This window comes from Lycium barbarum, chromosome 10 (genome assembly GCF_019175385.1).
Source record: "Lycium barbarum isolate Lr01 chromosome 10, ASM1917538v2, whole genome shotgun sequence".
Classification (NCBI taxonomy): Eukaryota; Viridiplantae; Streptophyta; class Magnoliopsida; order Solanales; family Solanaceae; genus Lycium; species Lycium barbarum.
The window spans coordinates 84,387,449-84,398,763 of NC_083346.1; positions in this window are offsets into that span (position 1 = coordinate 84,387,449).

Here is an 11,315-nt window from a genome sequence, read left to right on the forward strand (position 1 = left end):
GTATGGTCTTACGATTCCCTCATTGTATATGTATATAGTATTTTGATAGCCGGAAGGCTTGTGTATAGAAAGGTAAATATGTTTTAAAATGAAAATTGATTTTTCCTACGATTATGAGCATAAGAAACGCAACTGTATTCAGAATGAGTAATAGAACGAGTGGTGCTCAGTGGTTAGCCCCGGGTACCCGTCATGGCCCTAGCCGGGTCGTGACAAAAGTGGTATCAGAGCAGTTCAGTCCTAGGAAGTGTCTACGAGCCGTGTCTAGTAGAGTCTTGTTTATGGTTTGTTGCGCGCCACATCTATAAACAGGAGGCTACAGGGCATTCAGGATGGTTACTCTTCTTTCATCCCTAAGATCGTGCGATAGAGCTAAGCCATAGGAAATGAGATTCCTTATACTAACCTTTGATTGCAGTAATAGAACGGTAATGACAGAAGAAAGTGATTGATGACATTGAAAGTTACGGAGGTAAGCCCCTTCGTTGAGGCTACATTATCGGAATATGTATTTATATGATAATGGATCGATTGTCATAGAGGTAAGCCGATGTAAGTACAACAGAGGAATTTACTAAAGGTATCTCTTGATGATAAGTTCAGTTATAAGTTTGTAAACTAAACAAATTGAATGAATCACAACAAAGGTAAGCGACGGTATGAAAGATGTGTGTCGAGTAAGGTAAGAATATTGAGATATGATTGAAATGTAAAGCTAAGGGATGAAAGGGAAAGTAAATAGGAAGGGATAATAGGGAAGATCACTAAAGGATCAAGTATATCTCGAAGTGTGATATATGAGGTAAGTTTAGACATTTTTGTGCTTTTACTTGAAATTGGGAGCCCTATATGGCTGAGGTATGTCATATGTATATATTAGCCCAGTGAGGCATTATTGGTATTTGTTGCGTGCAGGTTTTGGGGTAGTAAGAAATATAGAGGAAACTCCGCCGAAATTTTCCTAGAATCTAAAGGAGATAAGATATAAGCTTGTAATATGTCCTAACGGAAAAAACAATGTTGTGCAAAATGTAATGGCAGGACGAGATTAAGTTAGGAGTATCGTTAACAACTACAAGAGATGAGTTAAATACTATTGAATTGATAGTAACGGTAATTATAAGATCGACATTTATATAGTAAAGAGAAATACTAGAGTAAGTTAAGGAGATTGGTAGTACTAAAACATGACATAGAAGAGAAAGGAAAACTCCAATAGAGTGTGATACTGAAGTATTGATTGGATGAATAAGTACAAGTAAAATACGACAAGTCTATTAGCAAAATAAAGTAACAGCATCACAGAGACAGAGGTACGAATAGGAAGGGTTATAACGAATGTGAATACATTGGTGAGATAAGTTATGTTGTAAGTGTAATACGGCTGATCAGAAAGAGTAACAGGTTAAGTATGCTTACTTCACGAGGTTTATTCTATTTTATAAGTGGGCTTGCGAGTGAGATCAAGAAGTGGCACTCTATAGAGTTGATTATGATCAGGGTATAATGAGTACGTAACCAGAGCTGAAACACAAAGTATAGCGAGGGAACGACTAAAGATGTGACATGTTCTATATGAATAAAGAGTGAATGCAAGTGTGAAACCAACAAGTGAGCCATGAGGCAGTATATGAGAAAGCTTATAAGACCTTGTTAGGGGAAAGTCCAGCATAGAGTTTCCTCAATGACGGAAATGATAGAAAGCAAAAGGAGAGTCAACTGAAAAAAAAAATCAGAGAAAGGTGATATGGCAAGGTAGTAACAGTTGGTGATTTGTATAATCGAGATCACGAGTGATATCTTTGGCTGGATGTAAAAGACCAAGACTACGGAAAGATGAATAATGAATTAGAACTATTATTAGGAAAAGGATTAGCATAATAAGGATGAGAGGGGATGATCAGAATGAACAAAATAAGTTTTGGAAGTGAAGAACGGATTATATAGAGGTAAAATATTCTAAAGAACAAAGCGTTACTGAGTTAAGAATAGGATTCCTTGTGCAAGGAATAAAGGATTGTTTATAAAAAGAGAGGTAATAAGATAATTGAGGAGGAAAGAATGTAAAGGAATAAGTACGGGTATAGAAAGAAAAGGAAATATACGAAGTACGCATGCTTAAGAAGTAGTTATATTATGAGAAAAGGAAGATGCATCTCCTACGAATATCCTACACTAAGGCAGAACGGGTAAAGTATAGAAAGGCATAAGTTGGAGAGAAAAATGTGGCCATTAATTATGAGTTTACCGTACGACGATAAAGCGATAGAGCAAAGCTATCATCAACGACAAATACAATATGATTATGATTGGTTTTGAAATCAATGTTGAGTGAAACATAAGAGTAAAAGAGTATGAGGCATAAGGGGTATTAGTTGCGCATGAGACTTAGGCCTTGGAAAACAAAGATGACGTTACAAGTGACCTCTGAGCACCGAAGAAGAGGGCAAGTGACATTGCATGGATGGTATGGATAACTAGACATACTACTATTGTAAGCATCCCTGTGGGACAAAGGTTGTTAATTGGAGAGGATGTAGACATTGACTCATAACTACCAGATGAGCTAAGTAAAATACATCCTTGTTTGAATTGCTATGTCGGTTGTATTACTTGATTACAGAACTGCAAGATGAGTATGTAAGACTTCACACATGAATTATCGTAGCTATAAATTATGGGAAACGGCATGAATAAGATGTAGTATAGTAAGGGATATATGAATTCAAGATTTGAAGGTGATGCAACGGATTTGAGAATGGTACAAGTAAAACCCTTAAAGGGGGGGAAGCAAGTAAAAAGAATACGAGTGTAGAGATTGAAATGATGGACCCTAAGATGTGACAGATACGGACTCTAAAATAAAGAGTCAGAGTTGCGCAGAAATGAATCTAATAACTTGTAAATAAACGAACATGAATCGAGCAGTCATCTGAGACGGTACTGGAAATCATTCGCGAAAACCACCGAACCTTCAAGGTCGGGTATGCTATGGATATGAATATGGACACGAATATGTATACGGATGTGGATACATGTATATGTAAAGATGTGTATGTACACAAATCACGCAAGAATGATTATGTAACTTGCAAGTATTTATATGTCGCCAATGAAGGGCGTTATGAGATTTGGAAAAAAGGGGAAGCTTAGTCCCCGATACATTAGGCCTTATAAGATTTGCGCAAAGTAGGCAAAGTGGCTTATGAATTAGATCTACCTCCAGATTTGGAGTCAGTTCACCCAGTTTTCTATGCCTCGATGCTTCGTAAATATGTTGGAGATCCTACTAGGATCATGCCAGTAAATGATGTTCAGGCGATAGAAAAGTTGATTTATGAAAAGGTACCTATTGTCATTTTAGATAGGCAAGTACGGAGGCTTCGAAATAAAGAAGTGGCCTCAATTAAGGTCTTATAGCGAAATAACAACCGAGAAGAAATGACTTGGGAAGTGGAAGAAAATATGAAATCCAAGTATCCGCACTTATTTCATCCCCCAGAAGAGATCCACGATGAAACATCGGGATTATGAGGTATGTATGTTTTCTTTTTATGCCTATGGGTCGTGTGTGGCCAACTTATATTGCTATTGTGTTGTGAGCCTGTGAGGCAATGTTATTGTGGGCGGTTGTCACAGGATGGAAGTTCCATATTACAGGGGAAACTCTAGAAAAATTTTCATAGAATTCCCGAATGCTTAACATTCGAGAACGAATGTTCCAAAAGGGCGAAAGAATGTTACACCTCGAAAAATGTTTTGTTAACGTACAGTGAATAGACTAACGAAGGGTACAAGGTATACGATGTTCGCTAAGTAATAAATAGCATTTGATGATCCTAATTGAGATTTCAAAGACATTCGAAGTAAGGGAAGAAAGTTTGCCGAGAAAGACAAGGTATACGTTATGTAATGAGAAGGATTTACAAGTACCGAGTTAATGATTACTTGATTATGTTTTGGAGAAGAGATATAACGTTCCTTAGATTGATAATGAGTTGTTAAACAAGTGTTTAGAAGGTTCCATAAGGATTGGAGATCAAACGAGTCGACGGGAACGAGTTTCGGAAAGCTGTGGATTGTACGGTCCACTATACGGACCGTACAAAAGATACGGGCAGTAAATATGGCCGTATATCCCGCCCAGAATGGCAGCTCCACTGGACCAAATATACGGCCAGACATACGGTTCATATAATTTATACGGACCGTATGTTAGTCCGTAGATTGGCGTCGGGACAGATTTTTAAAAATGATATAAGGACCCAACCCCATTCAATTTATTTCATTTTCTCCTCTCCACACTTCAAGAACATTCTAGAGAGATCTCCACTCTTCATCCACAAGAACTCAAGAGAGATTTGTGATCAAACTTCATCAAACCAAGGAAATCGAATGCAAGAAGCTCTCTAGGATTGCTTGGAGTCAAGAAAACTCTTTGGATTCAGGCTAGGGTTTTTCTTCAAGTGAAAGATTATCATCAAAAACTTGCTCCTACACTATATAAGGTACGTTTTATGGTATTTCTATGTTGTTTAAGGTATTGAGAAGTTGAAACACTTGGATTATAGAGGGATATATAAAATGGGTCTTGAATGTGAGAATAGTGATATTGGTGAGTAGTAGCTTTGGGTGAGTAATTATTCTTGATATATTGTGATTATTATTATGCTATAAATGATATTAAGGACATGGGATAAGCATTAAATGTGAGTAAATGTAATAGTAAACTATGACTATGATTATGGAGGAATTGAAGTAAAAATTGTGAAATGTGGATAATGTAGAGCGAACGAAGATTGTAGGTTATGATATTGTGAATGTTATTATAGATGTTTGGGAGTTGATATGTGATGTGAGGAAAGTCGTATAAACAAAGAAGATGCTGCCCAATTTTCTCTAGCATTAGTAAGCACGTTCATATAATCGAGTAGCTAATGTTGATGTGAATTCTCTTGAAGGTAAAGACGAAAGCATTGAAGGAGAACGATCAAGTGGTAGAATAGCTAAAGGAAAAGGTATGTAAGGCTAGTCCCTTCTTTCTAAGGCATGACTCCTATGGCATGAATCCTCCTATCTTTCCATGATTTGCTTACATATCGGAAATTATGAGTCTACGATTATAAAGAGCTGCATACAAGATAAAGAAAAGAGATACGTTATAAGCATGACGATACTGATGATGAATCTAAGTCTAGAAGTCCTCAAGCTCATGATATGACATTCCTACGAAGCTAATGGTCCTTATATGATTCCTATGATATTATTTTCCCTACCTGTCCATGAATTTCCTACATTCCGGAAAACTAAGAGTCTATGTTCATGAATAGCCATATGGGTAAGGATAAGAGATATTATGAACATGATGATGATGAGCTTAAGTCCGAAGATTCTAGAGTTCACAAATATGATGTTTCTACAAGCTAATGATGTTAATTACGATTCATTGATGTTGTTCATTGTATACACTCACCTTATATGCTAATTTCTTCAAGGTGAGGCAGAATGCTTATGAATGCGCCCTAACGAATCGGGGGTTCACGACCTTATGTCACCCCGATAAAGTATTGTTGACTTTGAGTCCCTAGGAATGCATTATGATAATAGTATGATAAGATTATGATAAGTCTATGAGATGTATATGATGATGATATTACACCGCGCCTATATGGCCGGGCAGACACCACTAAAGCGGGCAGCGTATACACCATGTCTAGATGGCATGGGCAGACACCACTAGTGTGCAGCATAAGATGGTACCCCGGACACGGGAGGCCTGGACGCGGGCTAATGATTATCACACCGTACCAATATAGTCGGGCAATTTATACATATATGCATACACGATAATGATGATGACATTAATAGTGATAATGATAATGATGACGATGATAATAGTGATGACGATAAAGATGATGGTGATTCATTAATAGAAATCGGGAGTTTATAGACTTTGTGTCACCCCGATAGTGTCGAAATGTTTCTCTCGGATACATATGTATGTTATAAAACTATGAATGCTATGTTGTGACACCGAGCCTATATAGCCGGGTATGGTGTCTATTGCGCACACACCACTGCAGTTGGGTACGGACAACACTGAGCCTTGGTAGGGCCAGGTACGCATAACACCAAGCTTTATTATAGTTGGGTACGTAAGACGCCGAACATATATGGTCGGGTATGCTACTACTATGTATTGAAATGTATGAAAATCCCGGAGGACGTGTATGTGATAATGTCAAGCCACTACGTGGCCGAATACGGATAATGTTTAAATGTTTATGAGCAGATACGGTACTATGATATATCTATGATACGATGATGTATGCGCTATGATGATACATGTACTATGATTATATATGATATAGGCATGAAATGTATCCACCCTTAAAAGTAACGCAAGTTATATCTTCATCTTATGTCTTATGATTTCTCTATTATGTTCATTTCATTCATGCCTTACATACTCAGTACAATGTTCATACTGACGTCCTTTTCTTTGGACGCTGTGTTCATGCCCATAGGTAGACAGGGAGGCGACCCGGATTGATAGGAGCCAACTAGCAGACTTTTGAGAGCACTCCATTATTCCGGAGGTGCCATTGATTTATTATTTTGTGTACATATATGTTTTGGACACGACGGGGTCCTGTCCCATCCATATGTCTAGTACTTTAGTAGAGGCTCGTAGATACATATGTGTGGGTAGTATGGTCTCACGATTCCCTCATTGTTTATGTATATAGTATTTTTATAGCCGGAAGGCTTGTGTAAATAAAGGTAAATATGTTTTAAAATGAAAAATGATTTTTCCTACGATTATGAGCATCTGAAACATGACTGTACGCAGACTGAGTAATAGAACGAGTGGTGCTCGGTGGTTAGCCTCGGGTACCCGTCATGGCCCTAGCCGGGTCGTGACATGTTGCTTATGCTTCTAGACAGTTGAAGAAGCACGAGAATTATTATCCAACCCATGATCTTGAATTAGCGGCAGTGATTCATGCGTTGAAGATATGGAGACACCACTTATACGGTGTCCTTGTTGATATCTATACTGATCATAAAAGCCTCCAGTATATCTTTACGCAGAAGGACTTGAACTTGCGTTAGAGACGATGGTTGGAGAGATTAAAAGATTATGATGTGGATATTTTATATCATCCCGAGAAGGCTAATGTGGTAGCTGATGCCCTCAGTCGCAAATCTATGGGTAGCTTGTCCACGTGTCGCCAAAGAAAAAAGAAATGGTCCGCGAGGTTCATCGATTAGCTATCCTCGAGGTTCAATTGATAGATTCAGGTGATGCAGGTGTTACTGTTTAAGACACAACGGTATCATCCTTGGTAGTTGAGATAAAGGAGCGTCAGTATGAGGATCCTGTTCTAGTTCATTACCGAGATACAGCACCTCAGAAAGAAAAGACACCGTTTGTGGTCATAGGTGATAGAGTACTCAGGTATCCAGGTAGATTGTGTGTACCTAGTGTTGCAGGACTCCATCAGCAGGTTATGGGAGAGGCACATTACTCCCGCTATTCTATTCACCCAGGTTCAACAAAGATGTACCATGATCTCAAGGAAGTTTTATGGTGGGATGGTATGAAAAGAGATATAGCGGAATTTTTCGCTCAGTGTCCAAATTGTCAGCAAGTTAAAATAGAGCACCAGAAGCCTGGAGGTCTATTGCAGTCTATGAAGATTCCGACATGGAAGTGGGAGGTATTTAATATGGACTTTATTACAGGGTTACCCCATACTCAGCGAAAGTGTGATTCGATATGGGTCATAGTTGATAGGCTTACAAAGTTAGCTCACTTTCTGCCTGTCAGAACTACTTATGTAGCCGAGGATTATACGAGGCTTTATCTTAGGGAGATTGTACAACTCCATGGTATTCCTTCCTCCATCATTTCAGATAAGGGAGCACAGTTCACAGCCAAATTCTAGAAGTCTTTTCAGCAGGGATTGGGGACTCAGCTGAGTCTTAGCACCACATTTCACCCGCAGACGGATGGGCAAGCAGAGCGTACTATACAGACCCTTAAGGATATGCTTATAGCTTGTGAGCTTGACTCTCAGGGTAGCTGGGAGGATCTCCTATCGAGTTCGCATATAACAACAGTTACCATTCTAGTATTCAAATGGCTCCTTATGAGGCCTTATATGGGCGGAGGTGTAGATCTCCCATAGGATGGTTTGATGTTGGGGAGAATCAGTTAGTAGGCCCAGAATTAATTCAGCAAGTGATTGATAAAGTGAAGGTGGTTAGAGAGAGATTGCTAACAGGCCAGAGCCGACAAAAATCCTATACAGATAATCGGTGAAGTAAGCTAGAGTTCAAAATGGGCGCTGGGTGTTCCTGAAAGTTTCGCCAATGAAGGGAGTGATGAGGTTGGTAAGAAGGGTAAGTTGAGCCCTTGATATATTGGGTCGTATAAGATCATTCGTATAGTGGGTATAGTGGCATATGAGCTAGAATTTCCTTCTGAGTTAGAATCGGTACATCCAGTATTTCATGTATCTATGCTTCGTAAGTGTGTCGGAGATCCTTCAAGAGTTGTGCCAGTGAATGATATCCAGGTGACCGAACGGTTATCATACAAAGAGACTCCAGTGGCTATATTGGATAGACAGGTCCGTCGGTTGCGAACCAAGGAGGTAGCCTCCATTAAAGTCTTGTGGAGAGATAAGAATGTTGAAGAAATGACTTGGGAAGCGGAAGAAGCGATGAAGATTAAGTACCCGCATTTGTTCCCAGCAGTACAGGAGGTGCAGTCAGAGGCATCACTTTTCTCAGGTATTAGTTCATTTCAGATATCGTGATGGGTTGTGTGAGGCCCTAACATTGTATGTTATAGTATGTGGCCTTGTGAGGCATTATTTTGGGTTGTTGTGTACCGGACGGATTGGTACAAGTACAGTGGAAACTATGCCAAAAAATTTTATAACCCAGGAATGTTCGAACATTCGAGGACGAATATTCCTAAGGGGGAAGGAATGTTACACCCCTCGTTTTCGTAGTGGAAGAACTTATGATTTCCTAGTTGGGTATGCCTTGGGAATTGAGACCCAAGCCCGGGTTTTGGAGATAAAAAGTGTCTTGCCCCGTGTGCAAAGGTACCAGCAGGAATTCCTGGTGAACTACAGGGTCAGAAGTTGAACGAATCGAATCGACGCGACCTGAACTGAATTGGAAAAGTCTGCAAACACCAGTCAAGATCGACGGGTCATCGAACCTGTCGACGGCCCATCGTTGTGTGGCGTCGACAGGGTTCCGCAGCCCTGCATTCTGCAGGCACAGGACGACGAGCACGTCGACACGTCGACGGGTCGTCGACCCGCTCGTCGAACTGGACCAATGAAGCATTTAATTCTCCGAGTATAAATACATGATCCACGACTTTATGTCTTATTTATCTCATTCCCAGATCAGGAAACCCTAATATTTTTCTATCCCAACATTTATGGCATAGTAGTGAAGATTTGACAAGACCCGGAACCCGTAAACCCGAGCTTGTGAAGAAGAAGGTTGTTTCTAGGGTTTCTCCAAGAATGGGAAGCTTAAGGAGTTGAAGTTAAAGTGATTCTTGGGATTCATGACCCCTCAAGGTATGTAACTGATTTCTACCTTTGTATTTAAGTTAGTTTCTAAGAGTTTTGGTGGTTCATGTGAAGAGAAGATAGCTATGAAAGTGATAAGTCAATGAAAGGTTAAATAGTGCTTTTGGGGTTATGTCAAGAGATGATTGAGGGATGTGTTTGGGTATATCTTGTTATGAAAGTGTGGCTGTTAATGTTATCCTTGATATTGTAGTTGAGATTGGGTGGAATTAGGAGTTGAGGGTTTCTACGTTTTCAAGGGATATGTTGTCCATAGTTGTTTAGCCCTTTTGTAATTATAACGATTAGTGAGTAAGGTGAATAGCCTAATTAAGGTCTATGTTATCTTAATTTTAGACTTACGAGTTCAAGGAATAAGAGTTGGACGATTGAATATATCTCCAAGTATGATAAGGTTTTCCCTTCTTTTCTTTGGCATGATCCTATGATATGAACCGATAACGAGTAAGAGAGTTTCTATATTACTCTATTCTTATAAGTACTAAGAGAAATACAGTTTTGATATTCCGGTACCCCCGCTGTGATATTTCCCCATATACAGATCTTGTGATTTCCTGTCCTAGTAGTATGAGTTCAGTAAGGCCCATGAGAGGCAAATTGTTATTATATTGTTTAAGAATCCTGTTGTTCAGTTTTACTTGTACTATACATTCAATTCCAGTTCTTAGGGGTACAGTGAAAGGAACACTTGACAAGGGGTGAGGGTGTGACCTATGATATTACGTTTTAAATGTGAAAGGCACGCTTGACAGGGGGTGAAGGTGTGGTCCATGAGTGGCCTATGATGTTAAGAGTATATACATGAAGGAGGCACACTTGACAGGGGGTGAAGGTGTGGCCTGTGATGTGACAATGAAGTGTGTACCTACTAGATACATATATATGTATGTCCATACTTCCCGACATACAGATTCAGTCAGATGCAGACAAATACTAGTTCATACAGATTTGTGCAGATAGTCATTTCAGCTTTCTACAGCTTTATTCCAGTAGAGGTCTGTTGACAGTTGTATGTAGTGGTTAGATGATGTAGCCTTGTCAGCTTCTATTCTTTTGTGTACAGTATATGTAGCACCTAGCTGGCTTGCACTGTTCTTCCGCATGTTGTGTATGTATATGCAGATTGTATAGGGTCTTGATGTTCCCTTTTTATGAGAGCAGTTTAAGCCATTGTGGGCCCTTGATGATTAGTAAGATGCAGTTATGAGAATAGGGGCATTTGGTCGCTAGAGGTCAGACTTCCGTCACGGCTCATCAGTTTGGGTCGTGACATAAAAGTTGCTCCGAAGGGAGTCTTCTGATGTTGTACAAACATTATTATGCATTTGCATACCTATATATATATATATATATATATATATATATATATATATATATATATATCGCATGATTTCATGGGTAAGGGGAAAAGGCCTATGTCGTTATATACGCAAACCACCTGATCAGCTGGTATATGATGATTGAGATACCCGATGGGGCCATTATGATATGATGCCTGACGGGGCGACGCTCGAAAGAGCAAATTGGTAAAGGTGCATATACATATATACATGTTTTCAAAAGTACATCGTGATATTATGCCCGAAGGGGCTACCAGCAAGGCGAAGGCATGCATTGTATACATATACATAGTCATGACGTATTAAAAGTTCATATGCACATACATGATTCGTAGTGTTGGTCAAAGGT